A 21,582-nucleotide genomic window follows, 5' to 3' on the forward strand; every position below is an offset into this window, starting at 1 on the left:
TTTTGGGATTTGCTGGGAGATTTTCCTGAGAATAGCTCCTGGAGAGAGGACTGTGGCAGACTAGGGACAGTTTCCCTCTCTGAATCTGAGCCCAGTTTCTGGCTGCCTCACAGACCCCCGCAGGGCTGGAACTGCCCACTCCCCTTCTGTCTGCCCTGTGCTCTCCTGGGCCAGCCCCATGCTACAGGTTCTGCATGGTTCTTCCCTCTCCCATACGTGCCTTCCCAGGGTGACCAAGGTGGCACCAGGTGCTGAGGCCGTGAGTTTCGGTGACCCCAGTGAGCTCTGGGCTGGGGGCAGAGACCTGGGATCTCCATCGCCCTTGGTGATCCTGGGCAGACCTGGCCTTTCCCGAGCCTCATTCTCTTCCTGTGGAAGAGGACAGGGCTGGACAGCGCCTCTGAGAGGCCCCTTCTTGCACACTGTAAGGGGATCTAAGACTAATCTGGCCTTTGGAAGGAGCTCAGGGCCAATGACTGGGTCAGTCATTTCTTCCAGGTCATAGCTGGGCCGCAGCAGCAGCAGGATAGACTGACCCTTCCTCAATCCCTGGATGGTGGAGAGAGCAGAAAGAGTGGGTTCTGGGAGTGGCTAGTGGGGAAAGTGGGTCTCAAGCCCTGATTGCCAGGCAACCTCTAGGAGGTCCCTGCCCTCTCTCTGGACCCCAGTAAGTGCCCTCTTTCCTGTGGTGAGTCTCTTGGCTCCCTTGTGGGCCCGACATCAGGGGACCTGAGGGACAGAACACACTCCTTTGTCTCTATGGAGGCACCCCAGGAGAGGCCAGGCGGGCAGAAGCCTGTGCATCAAGGCATGAAATGAGCCCATGTAAATCCCATGTAAATGAGCCTGTGGGGAGGGGCTGGCTGGGCCCTGGGCCGCTGCCCTGTTTTCCCCTGACTGGCCAGCCGCACAGCGGGCCTTGGGGGTGGTGGGTGGGAGGACTATAGTGTTGGCCCTGGGAGCATGGAGATCCACACAGAATCACGGCAGCAACACCAGCCTCTTGAGGGCCAGGTCAGGGACAGGAGCCAGGCCTGTCCTGCTTTCTGTCTTGTGCATCCTGCCCCAGGGGCACAAAAGAGAGAGCAAGACAGAAAACCAAAGCTCAGCTTTCCTGGAGAAGTCAGCAGGGGATGGGGAACTCTTTTATGCCTCCCTCTGCTTCATAATTCTAAGGGCCACTAAGGTTTTCCCTGGGTGATCAGTGTCCTGCCATCTCATGGGCCAAGGCTACTGCCTTCTCATCTCTCTGCTGCTTGAAACACTTTAACAATTCTCAGCATTCATAGCCCCAAGCAACCTGATCTTCTCCAGCCCCGTCTCCCCTTGGTCCTCCACCTTCCTCTGCTGGAGACAGTCTGCACCTTTTCTTCTCTCAGTGCCTCCCCTAGAATGCCAGGAGAAGGATGGGCCTAGGCAGAGGTTGCAGAATGACCTCACAGGAGTCCTAGACCCCACTCGGCCTCCATGTCTCTACTGCTCAGTCCTGAGCTGGGGGGAAGAAGGAGCTTTAGGGGGAGGGCACCTGGAATCAGGCCCTGGGGTCCTGGTGAGGGGAGGCACAGGCCCTGCCCTTAAGCCCTTGCAGCCTGGTAGGGGAGGCAGATACGGAGCTGGGTGGTGACTGTACTTGAGAGGGTCCAAGGTGGGAGGAGAACCAACCCATTTTGGGGGAGATGTCGGGGAAAGTGCAGAGAGCACCTTCAAGGGATGGTGGAGAGGTCACTGACGAACGCAAGAGGGAGGAGCATCTGCAAAGACCTGGGGGTGTGCAAGAACTTGGGGTGTTATAGGCTCCGTTGCAGTAATGTGAGCTCCAGGAAGACAGAGGGACGTTGTCAGTTGTGGTCACAGCTGCATCTCTAGCACCTAGAAGAGTTCCTATGATACATTCTTGTTAGATGAATGAATAAGATGGAAGAGGGGCGAGCTTCTGGAAGTGAGATTAAATTATTCCATCAGTTCCTGGGGCCAAGGCCCTAGATCTTTATCCAGTAGGTTCTAGGGAGTCTCCGAAGGGTTTTGAGCAGGGGTGGGTGGGTGATGACGATAATGATGATAAGGATGATGGGGATTTGAGACCCAGTTTTTCACACACTGTATCCCTGCCTCCTTCACTCCAAGCTCACCACTGCCCGACACACACACCCCGACCACCCCCTCCCCCCAGCTCCCAACACACACCCAATCCTCAGGCATTTCCAGCTGCCTCCAAAGCCCAATTTTAGCTTCTCACTATCTGGAAAACCAAGTGGAGAGTCTGGGATGGGTTTTCCCAGCTAGGGTCTGGCCAGGAGGTCTATGGGTGTGAGCTGGTGGAGTGCGCCTGAAATGGCTAATTCAGGCTCAGGAAACACTCTTCTGTTGATATTATTGAACTCTGGGAGGAAGAGGCCTTGAGGAATAAAACAAAAGCAAAACCCACATTCTCAGGGTCACCAGTGGCCATGAGCCAGCCCACACGAGAGGAAAAAGCACAGGCTCACTTCCAGGAGATCCTTGTTGATGTACTGATATCTTTCTGTAGGATGGTGCCCATGCCAGAATTGCTGGACCCACATCTGATTAAAATCCCAAAAGTCAGGCTGGCAGTTTTCTCAGGTTGGGCAAGATGAATGGGCTCAGAAGATGAACACATACGTGCTCGGGGTTGGGTTGATAACACAAAGGCAAACACATGGCCTGCAACTTTATCCAGCTCAGAGGTCCTGCCCAGGTCCATAGCAGACATGTAATCAGTCATGGCTTTCCTTTCTCCTGAGCTCAGATGAGCAATTTTCTTTAGAACTGTCTTCTAGAACAAGCCCTTGAAATGTAACTCGACTGAACTGAAATGCACTGGAAGGATAAAAAGACAAACTGGGGTAATATAATATGAATGAAGATGTAATATGAAAAAAATAATTCATCTTATTAATAAATTATTATGTTGGTTATATGTGGCAGTGAAAATGTTTTGGATATATTGGGTTATATAAAATATATTATAAAAGTCCTTCTTCCGTGTTCCTTCCTTAATTTGGCTATTCAGTTCAGTTCAGTTCAGTCGCTCAGTCGTGTCCGACTCTTTGCAACCCCATGAACTGCAGCATGCCAGGCCTCCCTGTCCATCACCAACTCCTGGAGTTCATTCAAACTCATCCGTCGAGTCAGTGATGCCATCCAGCCATCTCATCCTCTGTCGTCCCCTTCTCCTCCTGCCCTCAATCCCTCCCAGCATCAGAGTCTTTTCCAATGAGTCAACTTTTCTCATGAGGTGGCTAGAATATTTGAAATTATCTGTGTGGCTCAAATACATTTCTAGTGGGCCACACTGCGGTAGCATACCTGCTTTGTAAGGGCATTTCGTCATTTTTGCTCACAGCTAACCTTGGAAGAAAAGTTATGACCAACCTAGATAGCATATTCAAAAGCAGAGACATTACTTTGCCAACAAAGGTCCGTCTAGTCAAGGCTATGGTTTTTCCAGTGGTCATGTATGGATGTGAGAGTTGGATTGTGAAGAAAGCTGAGCGCCGAAGAATTGATGCTTTTGAACTGTGGTGTTGGGACCCTTGAGAGTCCCTTGGACTGCAAGAAGATCCAAACAGTCCATTCTGAAAGAGATCAACCCTGGGATTTCTTTGGCGGGAATGATGCTGAAGCTGAAACTCCAGTACTTTAGCCACCTCATGCAAAGAGTTGACTCGTTGGAAAAGATTCTGATGCTGGGAGGGATTAGGGGCAGGAGGAGAAGGGGACGACAGAAGATGAGATGGCTGGATGGCATCACGGACTCGACGGACGTGAGTCTGGGTGAACTCCAGGAGTTGGTGATGGACAGGGAGGCCTGGCGTGCTGCAGTTCATGGGGTCGCAAAGAGTCGGACACGACTGAGCGACTGAACTGAACTGAACTGAACCCTCCATCACCTGGAATAGTGTCTGGCACATAATAGACATTCAAATGGTTATCTGTGGATTGAATGAATGAAGCCTTGTCAACATTGCTCTCCAGGGAGCTACAACTGAGTGATCAGATGGAATGTATTTGCTAAGCTGCTAGAATCTCCTGTCTGTGTTTTCCGATTTTGGAGCTTCATCACCCTTTCCAGCCTTTCTTGATACCCAGGAGGGGCAGCTGGAGGTGAACTCGGGTGAATGCCCTGCTCCACCAAGGGTCCTCTGAAAGGGAACTTCTTGTTCCTTCTGATGAGGAAGCAGAGCAGTGTGCAAATGATATGGAAATCCTTCCTGGGTGTTTGCATGTCTGGGGGTACTGGGCATACTTCCGGCCCACTTCCCGGCCCCAGCTTCTGGTCTCTAGGGACAAAAGAGAAAGCTTGAGCCCCAGGTTGAGCCGGGGCCGCTTTAGTCTTTTCCCAGCGAGCAAGGGCTGTAGCATCCTCGGCTCTCCAATCCATCAGGAGCCTAAAAATAGTCTGCAGTTCCAGCCTCCTCCACAGCCAATCGAGCAAGGCTGGGCCCTGTGCCCGCCAGCTCCTCCACAACCCAGACTGTCTGCAAGGTCTGCCCTAGCCACCAGCCCCCGTCTCCCTGGCCGAGGTCTATCCTGGCCCCTGGGGACCCTAAGCTCAGCGTGCCCACTGTCAGGCCTGATGAGGGTCTGTCTACTGCTCTGCCCTCCTAAGCAGATGGGCCCCTGGGCCCCTGGACCCTTGGACCTTCCAACTCTGTGCTCTGTTCACTCTCCTGTTCTTGAGGGGATGTTGGCCAGACACAGAGGAGGGGAGGGTCTTCCAGGCAGTGCAACCAGCACCTGTAAAACCCAATGGTATGAGAGACCATGGCACTTGGGGAGAGGTGAGCCATTTGGAAGGGCTGGTTGAGCGAGATGGGGCTGGAAGGTGGTAGGGCAGGTCTGGCAGCTACCTCCCTCGCAGGCATGGGTACTTCGGGTATCTCTGTCCTGCCCCACGGGGACGGAGCTGCACCTTTTCGATGTGGCAGCCCATCTGTATGGGCTGTTGCCCTTCTGTCCCTGCCAGGAGGAGTGTTCAGTGCCAGGCACCTGCTCCCCTCCATGGGCCTTCTATACCGATGGTCTATGGGAAGCCCTGGTGCCTCCCAGATCTGAGCTTCTGGGGCCCCTGCCTGCTCCTCAGGGCTGCAAGTAGGCAGGTGGGGCTCCCCACTGAGGCCCAGAGGGAGGAGGGACTCAGGGCAATCTGGAGCGCTTGGCAGAGCTGGGACCGGAACCGCTGAATGCTGATGCCTAGCTGGGGCCTAGCCCTCACTCTGAGGCTGGGGGCACATCCTGGTCAGTGTAAACGATGTTGTTTGCGGGCCCCCACAAAGGGGAGGGCCTTTCCGGCGGCAAGAGTGAGAATGCAGCTGATGCTGCTAGTCCATGACGGTTCCCCACTCGAGCTAAGCGGGGTCCCAGGTGCAGGAAGTGGGGGCAGCGGATGTCACAGCCACTTTCTGTTTCTGGGGGAGTGATTTTGGGGGAAATTCTCAGGTCATGGAGCAGTTCTTTCCATGAGGTGCCCAGAGTCTTATTTCTGAAGAATTTTCTTTCCTGACATCTTCCAGTAGTCCTCAGAGGCAGACAGCCAGTGTGGGCATAAGCTTCCCCCAGCAGTGAGATGAACCGATGAGGCCAGAGAAAGGGAGCCAGAGCTACCTGGCCCATCAGAACCTGGCCTAGAACCCAGGATTCTTGCTTTCCCCCCAGCTCCTCGTACCTCTCGCAAGCACCCTCCCCCAAGGAAGCAGAGGTGGGTTTGATCTAGATGCTGCTCTTGGCCAAGGTGAAGTTGTTGAAAGAGATACTTAAGATGTTTGAGGTTTCTCACCCCCTACAGCTCCCCTGATTTCCCAGCAGGTGGGAACCCCGCTCAATGTTCACAGAGACCACCGAAAAGGGTCGAGACAGTTTTAGGACTTTTGCTCCTGGTTCTGGGGCTTGTCAGAGGTGCTCTCCTCCCCCAGCCACCTGAGGAATCCAGAGCTGCAGCTCTCCTGCGCCCTGGATAACATCCTGGGGACCTTAGACCCATTTCCGATGTGAAGAAACCACAGACCTGGGTGAAGACCCAGACTGGCTCTGTGAGTGAGAAGGTGTGGGACTGCTGACATCTTAGCCCTGATGCATCTTTTCCTGAACCCCACTTGCTGCTTACTCACCTCCCCTGAGACACCGTCACTCCTACCCCAGGTTGTGGGTAGAAGCACAGGCAGAGTGTCTGTGTAATGAGAGAAGAGCCAGGTGCCCTGGCAACCAGGGCAAGGTGGAACTGCAGGCTTCTTCATCTCTTGTGCATACACATAGCAAGCACATGGGGCCACACACACTACCTGCTCACATGTACACACATGCAGACGTGCACATCTGTGCACGTGCACACCCATTCCTAGAGCCCTCCCCCTTGGGGTCCTGTCCACATAGTCAGATAAGGGGGGGCGGTCGTGAGGCTCTTTTTGTGTCGCTACAGCCTCAGGGTAGACCCACATCTAATTTCTCAGCTGTTCCTGCCTCTCTGGCTCTGGCAACTGGGAGCTTGAAGACCTAGGCTGGGAACTCCCTCATTGATATTTGGGGAATTTAGCGGGGATCACTGGGCCAACAAGACCTATAGAGAGAGAAAGAGAGAGAGGTGAGCAGAGGAGATGGAACAGGAAGATGCCACGTGGAGCTGATGCTTGGCCCAGAGTTCTGACCCTCCTCTCTTGGTGCTCCTTCCCTGTGGGCCTGCTGAGATGATCTATGACCCGTCTGGGAACTGGGAACAGAGGAGAACTGGACCACAGGAGGCCCAGGGTGAGGTGGCTGCAGGCAGGAAGGCTAACTGAACGTGTACCCCACCCATGGAGAGCTGGGGCTGGATGTCCCTGGCGAGTACATGGGGAGGTCATGGGTGCAGAGGGCCTCTGTTCCCATGCTTTCAGGACAATGGGCCAGATAAGGCCAGGTACTTTGGTTTCCTGGGCGGGCCAGGGCTTTCCTGAAATACCCAGACTTCCTGGTCTCCCAGGGTTGAAGCAATGACATGGGAAAAGAGGGGATTGTGTAGGCAGGAAGCCCCAGGACACACTGAAGGCCTGCTCTGCCCTTGCGTGCGAGCTCAGGGTGGTCCCCAGAGCTGTTTTTGCCTACCCCACCTCAGCACATGACTGGCTGTGTGTTCAGAGCTGCCCACTTACTGAGCACCTAAGTCCAGGCTCTTCATGCAGTAGACTTGTGAAGGGCAGGAGGAGCCAGGGCTGGACACCTGGGAGGGGGGTACCCGTCACCACTGGGGCAGGAGCTAATGGTCCTCAGGGGGCTGACCCAGCAGGGGCCCAGAGATCTCCTGAAAGGTGTCACTGATCTCCACTCTTTGTCAGCAAAAGGCATTGGTCTGCCAACCACCTGGCTGGTCTTCAAAGGGCAAGATTCCGAGGACAATAGTACAGACTGGATAATAGCAAATGTACACCATTTGCTTGGGGCTGTTCTAGACGTTTTACATGAATCATTTTAGTTAGTCTCCTAACCAGCCCTATGAAGTTGATACTATCCATTTTATTAGTTAAAGGAACTGAAGCACAGAGAGGTAAGCGGTTTGCCAAAACTTCAAAGCAAAAAAAAAAAAAAAAAAAAAAAGGCAATTAATCCTGTCCCTACAATAACCGGAGTTTCAGGCTGTTTTATCTGGTCTCATTCACTCATTGTGTAGTGATGTATTAAGCTCCTCTGCTGGGCTTGTGGTTGACATAGGATATATACAGCAGAGGCGAGCATACAGGTAGGTGGGGGATCACTCTGGCCAAATGAAAGAGGTCAGGCCTGGGTCAGTCCCCGGGGACCAGGGCTCTGCACGTGCCATCTGCTCAGACCCGATGTTGGACATCAGAGGATGTGACCACTCATTCTAAAAGGCTCAGTGTGGGGAGGGCCACCTGCCAGTGGACCCTCTGAGGGACAGAAGCTGGCTGTGTGGGCGCCCAGCCTCCCTGCTCTGGCTGGAAGGCTGTCACAGGAAGGTGCGGAGGGGATTGGCCTTCTCCTTTTGCTGTTTCCCACCAGGACCATTTCAGGGAACAGCTGCTTTGGGGGCTACCGGGAGCCCACATCCTGCTTCATCACCATACCGAGAGCATTTGAGCGCAAGGACCTCCATGGGGGCCCAAAGCTGAGTAAGGTTGAATCAGGCTGACTCAGTGGAAACCTCTGCCCACTAATGTCTCCAAGCCGGATACTGCAGTCAGACCAAAGGAAGAGCCTCCCAACTGCTGGTCCATACAATGTTGGAGTGCAAGCTAGGGAAGAGGACTTCCGGATGGTGCCCCAGCCTCAGGCTCTGTCGCACCTCATCCTACCCTGGGAGGCAGACTCCTCATGGGGAAACTGAAGGAGGAGACGGGACCCGTGTCAGAGCCCAGACTGCAGCCAGTTCCCTAGCCCCTTTGTCATGAGGGTACCTGCCCTGAAGCTGGGACGCAAGGAGAGGGCTTCATCCTCTGACAAGGCGCTCTGGGTCTCTTCTCCTCCTGACTACTCCTTGCAGGCTGAGTCTGGGGGCAGGGCTGGGGTGTGAGGGTGTGGTCTTCCCTGGGACAAAGAATGGCTCCTGGGGATGGTGTTTTCAGAGAGACACAAATAGATGAGCAAACAAGCTAGCCAGATGGGTTTGGCCTTTCAACTTGTCCCTAGGGAGGTTGTTTGCCTTTATTTATTTATTGAGATAAAATAACCCTTCTGAAGTACACAATCTAGTGTGTGCGAAGTCGCTTCATTTGTGTCCAACTCTTTGTGACCCCATGTACTGTAACCTGCCAGCTTCCTCTGTCCATGGGATTCTCCAGGTAGGAATACTGGAGTGTGTTGCCAAATCCTTCTCCAGGGGATCTTCCAGACCCAGGGATGAAACCAGAGTCTCCTGCATTGGTAGGCGGATTCTTTACCACTATATTTACATCACTGTGACCACCATCATTATCTAATTACGGTGAACATGATGTCACCCCAAAAGAAATTCCATATCTATGACCAGTCACTTCCTCTTCCTCCTGCCCCCACTAATTGCCTCTCTGTCTTCATGGATCTACCCATTCTGATCATTTCACACAAATGGAACCATACGTGTGGGCTGTGTGGCTGGTGTTCTCTCACTTAGCAGGATGTTTTCAGGATTAATCCATGTTGTAGTATGTATCAGCTCTTCACATTTCTTTATTGTCGAATACGAGTCCATGGTGTGGATGTGCCGTCTTTTATTTATCCATTCATTAGCGCATGGACGCCTGGGTTGTCTCCACTTTTTGGCTGTTATGGATAATGCTGTATGAACATTGGTGTGCAAGTTTTTGTATGAACATACGTTTTTGATTCTTTTGGGGATTTACCTACCTGGGAGTGGAACTGTGGAGTCATATGGTGATTCTGTATTTAACTTCTGGAGAAGCTGCCCAAACTGTTTTCCACAGAAGTTATACCATTTTACATTCCCACCAGCTATGTGTGGTTCCAATTTCTCCACCTCCTCACCAACACTTGTTATATTCTTTGCCTTTATTCTTTCAGCACATATATTGTTGAGCACCTAGCTGGTGCGAGGCCTGTGCTTGGGCTAAGGGAGGCAGGGGTACTGGGCCTCTGGCTGTTCTGGCAGAGCCAAGGGGACACAGACATAAAACAGTGGCAGCTGGTGGTGAGTGAAGGAGTAACCGGGGGCCCGACCTGCGAGGGACAAGCAGGGCAGGCTTCAGATGTGACATTTATGCCGTGGCCCCCAGTCCCTGCCCTGTCCCCCTTCCCAGCCTTCCTGCCCCTGGGAGGTGTGATGGTCAGATGCCAAATGCGTTGGTGCCGCTGATCTGAAAATTACCCTCCTTGCCTGAGCTTCACCCAGTAGAGCCTGTCCCTTTGTGTTGAGCCCTCATCTTTAGCGGCCCCATGTCAGCAGCCTGAGCCAGAGGAGGAAACTGAGGCCTGAGGGGAAATGATTTGCCTAGAAGACAGAGGCAGAGGGAAGACCAGAGCCCAGATTGCCAAACCCCCAGTATGACACACTCGTAGCTCTTCTGGGATGAGGCTTGGGGTAGCATGAGGCTGGGGGCAGGGAAGAGGAGTTGGCAGAAGCTTGAAAGCGGAGACCGGGGAGCAGGAAGCCAAGCTTCGAAGGTTTTTCCCAGGCCAGGGGGCGGAGACGCTGATCAGCTTTGTGCGAGTGAGGGGTGAAGAGGAGGGGTCCCCGGGCCCGCTCTGACCAGTTTCTCCTCCCCCCAGTTTCAGTTGTTTCACTTGCCCCCTGAGACCCTGGGGTTGGGGGTGCGTTGGATGATGTTGGGGTGACTTAGTCAAGCCCATCTTCTTCCTGGGGGTGGGGGTAGGGGACGGGCCCCAAACCATCTATGGGCCACCTCCGTCAGCCTGCCTTCCTGTCCCCACCAGATCCCACGGCCTGAGGGAGGAGACCGGAGGCCTGGCTGGGCCCAACCCCAGTGGGCGGGGGTGAGCTGGGGGGGCCTGGCTGACCAACAATGTGACGATGTTGACGGCCTCTCCCGCTTTCACATTTGGAGCCTCCAGGAACTAGTGACTGTCCCCAAAGCAAGGCTGGGGGGATGTTTACTCAATGAATTCGTACTTTACAGGATTAAGTCAAAATGCGTCCACTCTCTTACTCCAAACTCAGTGACTCACCGGTCCCCACGGTAAGTCCCTGGCCATACCAGGTGCGGCCATACCGAGTGGGGATAGGGTGGGATGCAGTCCCTGTCCTCCCAGACAGCAGGAGAGGCCCTGGTTCCCCCACCAGCATGCTCAGGGCACTGGAAAGCCAGGGGCGGTGGTGCTGATGGGGAGCAGACAGCTGGGACCAGCCTGACTGGGGTGCCCAGGGGGGTGGGCTGGCAGTCCCAGGCCCTGCCTGAGCCTGGAACATTTTGCATCTCCCCATGGTGACCTGACCTGGAGGAGGGCATGGCAACCCACTCTAGTATTCTTGCCTGGAGAATCCTCACAGACAGAGGAACCTGGTGGGCTGCAGTCCACGGGGTGGAAAAGAGTCGGACACGACTGAGCAGCTAAGCACAGCACGCGTGGTGACCTGAGCTCAGAGTGGGGGGAGGGGAACGAGAGGGCAGGTGGGGCTTGAGAGACACCCCCAATGCACCCCCAACCCCAGGGGGTGTCTCCCATCCTTCAGAGCCGGCAGGCCGAGGAGTATGAGGGAAATTCACGCCCCAGATTTATTAAAGATAGTCCCCATCTGGGGCCTTGGCTTGGTCAGGGAACTTTGTGGCTCTGTGGGAGAGGTATCTGATTCCATGTCTTTGGTTCTCTGGGGTCTCTCCGGGGCTGGGGTACATCCTTCAGGGGCTCTGGGCACTGGCAGAGGGACCTCAGACTTGCCCTGACTGTCCCTCATGCTCCTCGACCTGCCGGCTCTGAAGGATGGGAGGGACCACGTGTCTCTTAAGCCCCACCCCTGCCCTCTCATTCCCCGCCCCCACACTTCGTTTCTCCTCTTGGGGGCTCAGCTCACGCAGGCTCAAGCTATCTCTTCACCTTGTCCGCTGGCAGCCCCCAGGCCTGTCTCAGTGGCTGCTGTGAAGAAATGTGAGTGGTGGGGGGAAGTTCAGAAGATACCGTCCCCAAAGTGCCTCCTTTCGCCCTGCCTGCCCGAGGCCTCACTTCCTTATTATGGATCTTCCGTGGGGCTTCGGGGACGATTTTCAGCTCTTGAGCAAAGGGCCTCTAGGGACTGTCTTTTCCTCGGGACTGCCCTGCTGCTGTGGCAATGTGGGATGGGGATTTTAACGTCGCCAGGGACTCAGCAGGGCTGAAACGTCCCCCGGGCCAGCTTAGCTGCCCAAGCAATAGCCCTTGGGGCTCCCGCAGCCAGGCCTGTGGCCCTGTGAGGACAGGGATCAGGATGGCATCGTGCCTTGTGGGTGAGCCCTGCAGTGGGGGCCAGAGCCCTGATAGCAGTGAACCCAGGTGGGGGGCATTTAAAACCAATGAGGTGTAGAGCTGATTTATTTTCTGTGCGGTAGGAACTAAAGCAACGTCATAAGGCAGCTGTACTCCAATAAAAATTAACAGAAAAGAATGGAAACTAATGAGGTATTGCCTTAGGCTGGTCAAAGTGGTTCTTGATTCTGCCTTTGTGGACAAGTGGAGTCAGCTGGAAAAAGGAGCACAGGGAAACTGCGCGGTCAAAGGTGCCGAGGCAGCGGGCAGAATGACCTATTGGAACCACGAGCCTTTCCATATGACTGTCAGGAGTGGAGCGGGTGTGTGGATTCTGAAGGGCAGAGGGTGAGCAGAACAGCTCAGAAAGGACCCCAAGGGCTCAGGCAAGGACCTGGAAACTTCCCTGAAGCCAGCAGTGTTGGGGAAGAGCTGGGACCCTCCTGGACTCCTTGCACAGCTGTGCAGGGAAGGCCCTGCACAAAGCTGGCGTGGCAGATGGCAGCCGACTCAGCTCTGCCTCTCTGAGGGCCCGTGGGAGGCTGCCTGCCCACCTGAGCCACCTGAGCTGCGGAGTGGCCCAAGGCTGGCCCCTCTGGGCTGGCTCTTCCGATCCCTTCATGAGCTCAGGTCCTACTTCTGAGGGCAGGCAGGTTGCAACAGAGGGGAGGGCATGAATTTGGAATCACCCAGTCCTGGGTCCATATCCAGGCTGTGAACACCAGGTGGTGAGATAGTGAGAAAGCAGCAGTAACACAAAGGTAACCTGGCTAGTGACCTTTGACCCCACCATCCCACCTCTGGGACTTTGTCCCACAGAGACACCTGTAGACATACAGCGTATGCTCAAGATCATTCACAACGGTTGTGAGAGCTAAAGATTGGAAACACCCTCTCTACCCATCAACGTGAGACTTGCTCAGACGAGGGTATGTCCGCAGAATGTGGATGCTTTCTATGTATGAATGTGCAAAAAGCTCTGGGATTTTTGTCAAGTCAGAAAGCAAATTACAAGTCAGCTAAGTGCAGAGAAAAGAGATCATGCCCAGGCCAAGGGGACAAAAGCAGTATGATGTGTTCATGCTCATGAAGAGAGTTCAGTGTGCCTGGAATGAAGGGGCAGTTTCTGGCGAGTGAGATGGAGACCAATGTGGGAGGGCCCCTAGGCTCAGAGAAGAAACAGAAAACCACCAGGAGCCAAGGGACAGTTTTCAAAAGGTGCTGATCGACTTTTTCTGGTAATAAGACCTGGCTACTGTAAAGCAGTAACTCCCACTGATAATGGGCTTTATACACATTGTCTCCTTTAAACCTCTCAACAACTCCAAGCCCCATGAAGGAAGTGTAGTCGTCATCCTTATTTTACAAATGAGGGCATGGAACTCATAGAGTTTAGAGGACTAGCCCAAACTCACACAGCAGAGCCAGAGAAATAACCCAGGCAGTCTGGCTCCTGAGCCCACACCTGAATTGCTCTGCTATCCTGGCTTTCAGAATGGGGGCCTGGAGCGGAGTACCCTGAAGAGTCAGGAGGCTGTTATAACAACCCAGACAAGAGGCAGAGAGGGCATGGGGGGAAAGTAGTAGCTTTGAGGATGGGGACTCAGGTGTAGATTTGAAAGCTTTCAAGGGGGTGGAAACAAGATCTGATAGGGAGTGGGGTGTGGCTACTGTGGAGGGGGAGGAGTCTAAGATCCATTCATTCATTCACTCACCTTAGCAAGATCAAGTGCCCTGTGGGTGCCAAGCACTGTTCCAGGAACTGGGCTTGCCTCGGCCACTAACACAGAAAAAAATCTCTTAAAGTGCTTTCTTTTTAGCTTTAGGTGGAAACAGACAATATACAATACACATAATAGCTATGTTAATTATAGAGTCTGGTAGAACTGTGGAGAAAATTAAATAATGCTAAGAGTGACTGGCAGTCCTGGTCAAGAAGACTTCTGAAGGTTTAAATGGGGTGGTCAGGGTGAGCCTTATCAGGGAGGTGACATTTGAATGAAGACAGAAAGAGGGTGAGGGAGTGAGCCTTGCAGAGACGTGGGGGAGGGGCATTCTGGCAGAAGAGCAGGAGTGGGAACACCTGGAACGTTTGTTAGACTCCAGCGGGCAACCGGGCAGAGATCTGGACAGGGGATGATGGGATGTGCGTCTGGGTGTCTGGATGTCAGCAGCGTACCTGGCATCTGATGTCTTGAGACAGGAGGAGATCAGGAGGGAGAAAGTGAAAGGTGGTTGTTGGTTTCAGCATCTGGGCCAACCATGATGGTGAAAGAGGAAAGGGAAAGTCTGGGGAAGAAGACCAGCTGTGAGTGCCTGAGGGGCACCTGGGAGGCAGGGTCCCACCAGCACTTACATTATCTGGTCTGGAGCTCCTGAGAGAGGCTGGAGGGGCAGTGTGTTAAGGATGCAGGAGGAAAAGCTGAGGGTGAAAGAGGCCTGTCTCCTTGGGGTGGGCGTGAGGGGCAGAGAGAAGAAAAGGCCCAGGACGGAGCCCTGGGTGGGGACTTATTCAAAGGTGGTGTTGGGAGGAGCGGGGGGAGCACCAAGAAGGGGCCGGTAGGGGCAGCGATCAGAGAGGCAGGAGGAGGTCTGGGTGTGTGTCTCAGGAGTCAAGACGGCCCATGTTTCAAGAGAGAGAGGAGTGATCAGAAGTATGGAACAATGCTGAGGAGCACAGAGAGATGTGGGCAGAGATGGGGCACAAAAGAACAGTCGGGACGTTGCCAGTGCCCTTGGTGGAGTGTTGAGTGGGAGTCAGGTCTCAGGTTCAGAGGTGGGAGGTGGTTGGCGATGGTGGTTTGCTTTCAAGAGCTGCCAGGCAGAGGCTGGAGGTTGGGGTGAGGGAGCTATTGAGAGAGGGTTCCGGTAGGATGGGAAAGACTCGAGCAGTGGGTTTGATGCCAAGAGGCAGCAGCAGGAGGTGGGGGATGCAAGCAAGACAAGGTGGAGGCCGACAAGTCCCCAGAGCCTCTCTGGGGCAGGTCTGAGGTGCTGCGCTCCTGCTTCCTTCTGGTTCCCATCCCGAGGAGGGAGGAGAGGAAAGTGACCTGCGGGGGTTATGGGAGGGGAACGTGGACTGAGCCTAGCGGGGAACAAAGGCAGGAGCAGAGGGAAGTGCTGACATCCTTTACAGAAAACGTGATGGCTGTTTCCACCGTGGTAAGAACGTAAAGGAAACCTCGTGAAAGCAGGCGTGGGGGTGCCTTTTGAAAAGATTTCCTGAACATGCAGGTTCAAGTCCTGCTCCCAGCCTGTCCTGACCTCACACCTAAAGCTGGTGAACCTCAGAGGGCTCCCGCAACAGAAGGGCTTCCAGTGGGAGCAAGCCTACAGACCCAGTGATGGAAGCGCGGTGGATGGGGTGGGAGGGCAGCCTTAACCAAGAGCTGGAGGCAGGGGAGCCTGTGACATCTGGAAAGCAGGGCCAGAGGCGCTGCCGGGGAGAGAGGCCGAGGCCTGACTGCAGAGACCAGCCGACCAGGAGAGAGCATCGAGACCCTGCGGTGCCCAGGCGTCTCTGCTGAGTGTGACCCAACCAGAAATGCCCACTGGCCCTGGGTCTACCTGGTGCCCCCGGCCTGGTGGAGCCTCCAGGGGCTCACTGCCCTTTCCAGTGGTGGTTTAGTCAGTCAGTCATGTCTGACCCTTGCCACCCCATGGAGTATAGCCTGCCAGGCTCTTCTGTCCATACCAGGCTCCTCTGTCCATGGAATTTTCCAGGCAAGAATACTGCCTGGAATGGGTTGCCATTTCCTTCTCCAGCAGATCTTCCTGACCCAGGGATTGAACTCAGGTCTCCTGTATTGCAGGCGGATTCTTTACCAACTGAGCCACTGGGGCCCTCTCCAGGGCCCAGGCCAAAAGTGCAAGGAGGCCATGGCTGTCTGGGGGTGTGGCGGGGGTTGAGGGGAGGGGAAGAGCTGCTTTGTCATCTCTTCTCTTTCTGGGCACACCTGGACCTCCCCCACTTAATCTTTAGAGCTACCCATTGGCTCGGGGGTGGGTATTCCCCCTCTGGCCCAAGGTTTCTTAAGAAACCACCTGCTTCTTTTCTGAAAATTGAAACTACTTTTAACTTCAGGGAACAGAAACTAACCCTGTTGGTATTAACCCACCTTTAAATGAGTCCCTACCCGGGGCGCCCCATACACACACACATACACGCTTCTCACCCTTGTGTGAATAGGTGCCAGACTCGGAGACGATCCATGAAGACCCCACAGAGGGGACGCTGTCCTCCCCACTCAACAGGTGGGGAGGCTGAGGGGGAGACACAGTGACTAAGCTTAGCCGGCATCTTAGGGAGAGGTGAGGTCACTGATGTGACATGGAGAGGCCTGGCCAGGGGGTTATCTGTCCTGAGTTATCTGCATGTGGCCAGCCACACGCTATCTTGTGACAGCGGACATTCTTAATCTCCCCCTCCTATCTAGGGTGCTGCTTTCCCGGATGCCTTGGGTTCCTGTGGCTCTCACAGACATGAGAAAGTTCCTCCTACCCTGGTGAAAGGTGCTCAGGGCCTGAGAAAGGCTCTGAGGGGGTACTCGGTGCATGACCAGCTTCGTGGACACTCTTCAGTTCCCAAGGCACCCCACTGGGGACTCAGAATTGACTCCTGATGGCCAGAGCTTGGGGTCCATACATGGAGGCTGGACCAGACTCCCAGTTGTGACTCCCAGCAACCTGCTCTCTGCTTAGCCCTGCTGCTGCTGCTAAGTCGCTTCAGTCATGCCTGACTCTGTGCAACCCCATAGACGGCTTAGCCCTAGCGCCCCACAAATGCCCCAGTCAGAAATGCTCCCCACTTCTTTCTGCCTCCTTGAGTAGAGAGTGCAGGCTCTGGGCTCAGGGATGAAGTTTTGAGGCCACCCATGTGACCCTGGGCCAGAACTGTGACTACTCTGGACCTTTGTTTCCTCATCAGCTATAGAGGGGTGCTCATAACGACACTGTCCCCAAAGGGTTGGTGAGGACTCGGGGAGATAGTTCCAGAGCCTGGCTCACAGGAGGTGCTCAGAAAACCCTGCTTCCTTTCCCCCAGGGCCCCAATTTCCTGGGACAACCCCCGACTGTTGGCTGCTAGGTGCCAGGAAATGGGGAGTGGAGCTTTAGGACTTGGCCCTGCTCGTGGGAGCTGAGGGGTCACCTGGGTTTTAGAGTTCATGTCCCTTTTGGGGCCTCCCTTATGAAGGAGGCCACAAGCTTCGGAGTGAGAATGAGGAAGTGTTGCCTGAAGCGCCCCTGACAGGCTCACCCCTGACATATGTGAAGCTCAGGGCAGAAGTACAGATGGAGGCCTAGAGAACAGATGTCTAGCTATTTAAGTTAAAATCAAGCTTTGTTGTTCATTGTTGAGTCGCTAAGTCAGGTCTGATGCTCTGTGACCCCATGGATGTAGCCCGCCAGGCTTCTCTGTCTGTGGAATTTTCCAGGCAAGAGTACTGGAGTGGGCTGCCATGACCTCCTCCAGGGAATCTTCTCAACCCAGGGATCGAACACGCATCTCCTGTGACTTACTTCTGCATTGCAGGCAGATTCTTTACCGGTGAGCCTGCAGAGAAGCCACAATCAAGTAGACCCACTGCGAAACAGAATATCCTCCAGCCTCCTACACTGACAAACACATCTTCCTCATCACCTGGAAGGCCAGGTTGCATTCAGAATTCTTGGACTTGAAGAGTCCAGGGCTGGAATGTGGCGGCAGTGGGAGAGCCAACCCCGGCCCCACCCCTGGCCCCTACCTGGGCCTCACAGGTCAAGTCCCCAGGCTGCTGGTCCACGGTCCATCCACAGACCTGGCAGCAGCTGTCCTTGAGGAAATGCCCATGCAGACTGTGGGGCAGGGAACTCGGGGTCCTGCACTGGGAGAAGGAGCAAGACCCTGCCATCAGAGTTGAGTCCCCTTGGCTCATGGACTTTCTCCACTTCTCTTGGGGAGGGAGGCTAGAGGAGGGCCAGAGTGTATTCTTCTGGAGTGCAGGCTCCAAGGCAGGGGCCCTTCTTGCCTAGGCCTAAGTTTGATGCTGCCCCTGGGGTGCTCCCAGGACCTGGCTCAGGAGAGAATGTCTCCACCCTGCTTACATCCCAGGACGTGAAGCATCCCACAGCCCCAGTGGCTCAGTTGTTAAAGAATCTGCCTGCAATGCAGAAGACCCAGGTTCAATCCCTGGGTCAGGAAGATCCCTTGGAGAAGGGAATGGCAACCCACTCCAGTATTCTTGCCTGGAGAATCCCATGGACAGAGGAGCCTGGCAGGCTACAGTCCATGGAGTTGCGAAGAGTCGGACACGACTGAGTGACTAACACACACACAGAGCCCTAGTGGGGTGAGGAGATGCGGGGAGCTGGCCCTCCCTGTGCCCCAGACACCAGGGCTCCTGTCCAGCACCAGCCCCTCCCTTCCTGCCCCGCACACCCCAGTTTCCTCTTGCAGTGGTGGGGAAAATACAGCGGGGAGGCGGGGAAGAGGGTCTGCCACTGCTGCCTCCACCTCTCCAGGACCCTGACCTTCCCCTGCTACCCTGGCTCTCTGCACTCCCGGTGCTAAGCCCTGCAGGCAGTGGGCAGCCCTCCCTAGCTTGTGCCGGGAAAGTGGGACACTGACTCTACTTTAGCCAATGTTTCTTGCTCACTCAGCTGAAAAGCCACTGCTTCCCTGAGGCTCCTAACCTTCATCGGGCCTGGCAGCTCCTTCCCCGATGCCATGTGACAGGTCCGACCTCAGGGATCCTGCACCTGTCCTGCCGCCCATCCTGCTCCTGGGTGCCTCCCTCACGGGGGCATGGCATCTGCCACAAGGCTGCCACCCTCCCCCATCGGTGCCACCTGCCTTTGGCCTGGGCAGGACCCATTCTCAGCTCCCATTACTGTAGTTCCCCCTTCTGCCTTAGATGGGGTGAGGTGGACAGACCCTGCCATCGGGATTGAGAGGCAACTCAGAGACCTTGTCCATGGGGAGAAGCCAGCCCTGGGCCCTGGGATTTTGTGGGAAGGCTGATGGACGCCCTGAGCTGTGGCCAGGAGGGGCCTGTGCCGATCCTGTTCCCAAGTATGTGATCAGGAACACTCTGGACTGGACATTCAGGGGGAGCTGAACTCGAGCCTCCTCCTTCAGCCACGCGGCCCTTGGTACCATCTGCCACCTTAGGGACGAGTCCTGCACACGAAACCCTCACCCCTACCTTTGTTCACTGGTGGCCTTGCTCTTGCTGTGACAACATCACCCCTGCCCTCAGCTGACACAGCTCCCTGGGGGTGGGGACGGTGGGGATAGGGTCTGGCACCGGCTGTGGGGTGCCCACCTCATCCCGCCAGGTAATGGAGGGGAGAAGGAAACACAGCCGTCACCCCTGGGCTGTGGGCCACCCTGGAGGCCCCTCCTCCCTCCTCACCTAGATGGCCCCTGTCCCCTTCCTGGTGAGCCATCCCTCCTGGCTGGCTCAACAAGGGGGACCAGTCGCCTGATCTGTCGGTCAGTGAAGGGACTCCATGATGGGGGGCAGTGCTTGGGATAGTCACCACGTGTGGGGAACCCACATTCTCCCCTGCAGGCAGCCTCCCTGGGTCAGGTGGGATGCAGGTCGGCGGCATTAGTCTGAGAGGAGAATCACTGAGCCTGTCCTCTTTTCACACCTTTCTTCTGCCGTGCCCCGCTCAGCGCGATCCCCTCCTTGTGGCCCTTGAACTCAACAGTGCCCCCTTTCTGCGAAGCATTCCTGACTGCAGAGCTCCCCCAGCCAGTCTGGGTGGAGGACCCACAACCGATTCCTGGGAACTGGCCTGCATACTTCCTTGGTCTTATCCTGCCACCCTTCTCCACGCGTGCCCAACCCGTGGGGTCTTACAAGAAGCGACGGGCTCGTGACGCTGTCAGGACTCACCTATGGCTTAGTCGCTCATCTGAGAGACAGACACACCCTGTCCTCCACTCCATATCCCAGACAGCATGACCCAGCTGCATCCTGGTGGGAAGCACCTCCCTCCTCTGGGAAGGGCTCAGGAAGAAATCGAGGATCTGACCTCATGCTTGCATTTATCCAGGCCTGCCTCAAGCCACTAGATGTTGCGGGAACTTCTGCAGGAGAGGAGGCAATGGGCAGGAGAACCCAGTGGGCTACTGAACCCATCCCTAGCCCCTTTGGGGGGCAAAACTGTCCTTCTCTCTTTCTGGGGTTCCGAGTTGAGGGCTAGCCCAGGCTGCACAGTGAGGCTGCCCATGAACTATCCCTGACACACGTTAGAGATTTGCAGGGGACAGAACACCAGTGGATACCAGGCTTGGAGCCCACCTGGGGGCTGAGAGAAGCGAGCTGACGCAGAGCGGAGGCTGCTAGGAGCAGGGGACGGGAGATGTTGGGACACTCTGTCCTTCTGGGAGCATTATTGAGCTGGGCTTGCAGGATGGGCTGGAGGACCAGTCATTTCCTCTTTCTGGATTGTGACTTTCTAATGAGATCATCCCCTACTTTACTGCCCACCTGGCGTCGCAGGAGCAAATGAGGTGAGGCAGAGACTGAAAAGCATAAAGGTGGTGTTATTATTAGTAGGAGTCATATTTGACTTGCTAATTAGCTTCCTAAAAATAGCCACGTTTATTATAGCATGGGAGAACCCTAAGCTGGAGCTGGCGCCCTGGATTCTGCGGCAGCCTTGCTGTGTGACCTTGGGCTGGGCCCTGACCCTCTCTGGGTATCTGGTGCTAGATGGAGGCTAGACAGTCTCTGAGGGCCATAGGCTCTGAGTGTGAACCAGCTGTCAGATGCAAACTCAGGGAGGAGGGCTCCTCTGAGGGACTGGATCAGGTTAATTGATGTCACGGAGGCTGTCCCTGGTGCCTGTTGGGGAATTTACAGGGGTCTTGAGTTTGGCCTTGATCTGGGAGCCTGGGGGCAGGTTGCCTGCCCAGTTCCCACCACAAAGCCCAACCATTAGAAGGCTCTGGGAGAAGGAAATGGCAGCCCGCTCCAGTATTCTTGCCTGGGAAATCCCATGGACAGAGGAGCCTGGAGGGCTACAGTCTATGGGGTCGCAAAGAGTTGGACAGGACTGAGGAGAGGAAATGGTCCCAGGAAAGTTGAGGCAGTTGCCAAAGGCCCCTCTAGACCCTGGAGCTGCAGCTACTGAAGCCGTGAACCTGAGAGCTGTGCTCCGCAACAGGAGAAGCCACCACAATGAGAAGCCCGCGCCCCACAGCTGAAAAGTAGACCCTGTTCGCCACAACTAGAGAAAGCCTGCAGAGGAACAAAGACCCGGCACAGCCAAAAATAAATAAATAAAATCATTCAAAAAGAGAAAAAGAAAAAAGAAGTTTCTGGGACTGCAGATGAGAAGGGTCAGAGAGAGAGGACCTGGGTCCTTGTGGGGTGGGGTTGGGTGTAGGTGGGAGGGGAGGGGCTGCAGACACACCGTGGGACATCCCAATGGCTGGGGATCCATTCACTCACTCTTGTTTATTCAGTGTCTACTGTGTGCCTAGCGCTGTGCCCCAGGCTGTGGAGGTGATGGAGGCCGACGTAGACCCACTTCCGATCTAGCAGGGGAAGCAGGCACTTGCCGCTTACCACACAACTGACCCTCACAGAATACATACAGCTCTGACAAGGGCTGGAGAGAGGGATGTGTGGCGCCAGCGCACAGGTCATGGAGAATCTGACTTGCTTTGGGAGGCCAGGGAAGGCT

The sequence above is a fragment of the Capricornis sumatraensis genome, chromosome 19 (genome assembly GCF_032405125.1).
Source record: "Capricornis sumatraensis isolate serow.1 chromosome 19, serow.2, whole genome shotgun sequence".
In the NCBI taxonomy this organism is placed as follows: domain Eukaryota; kingdom Metazoa; phylum Chordata; class Mammalia; order Artiodactyla; family Bovidae; genus Capricornis; species Capricornis sumatraensis.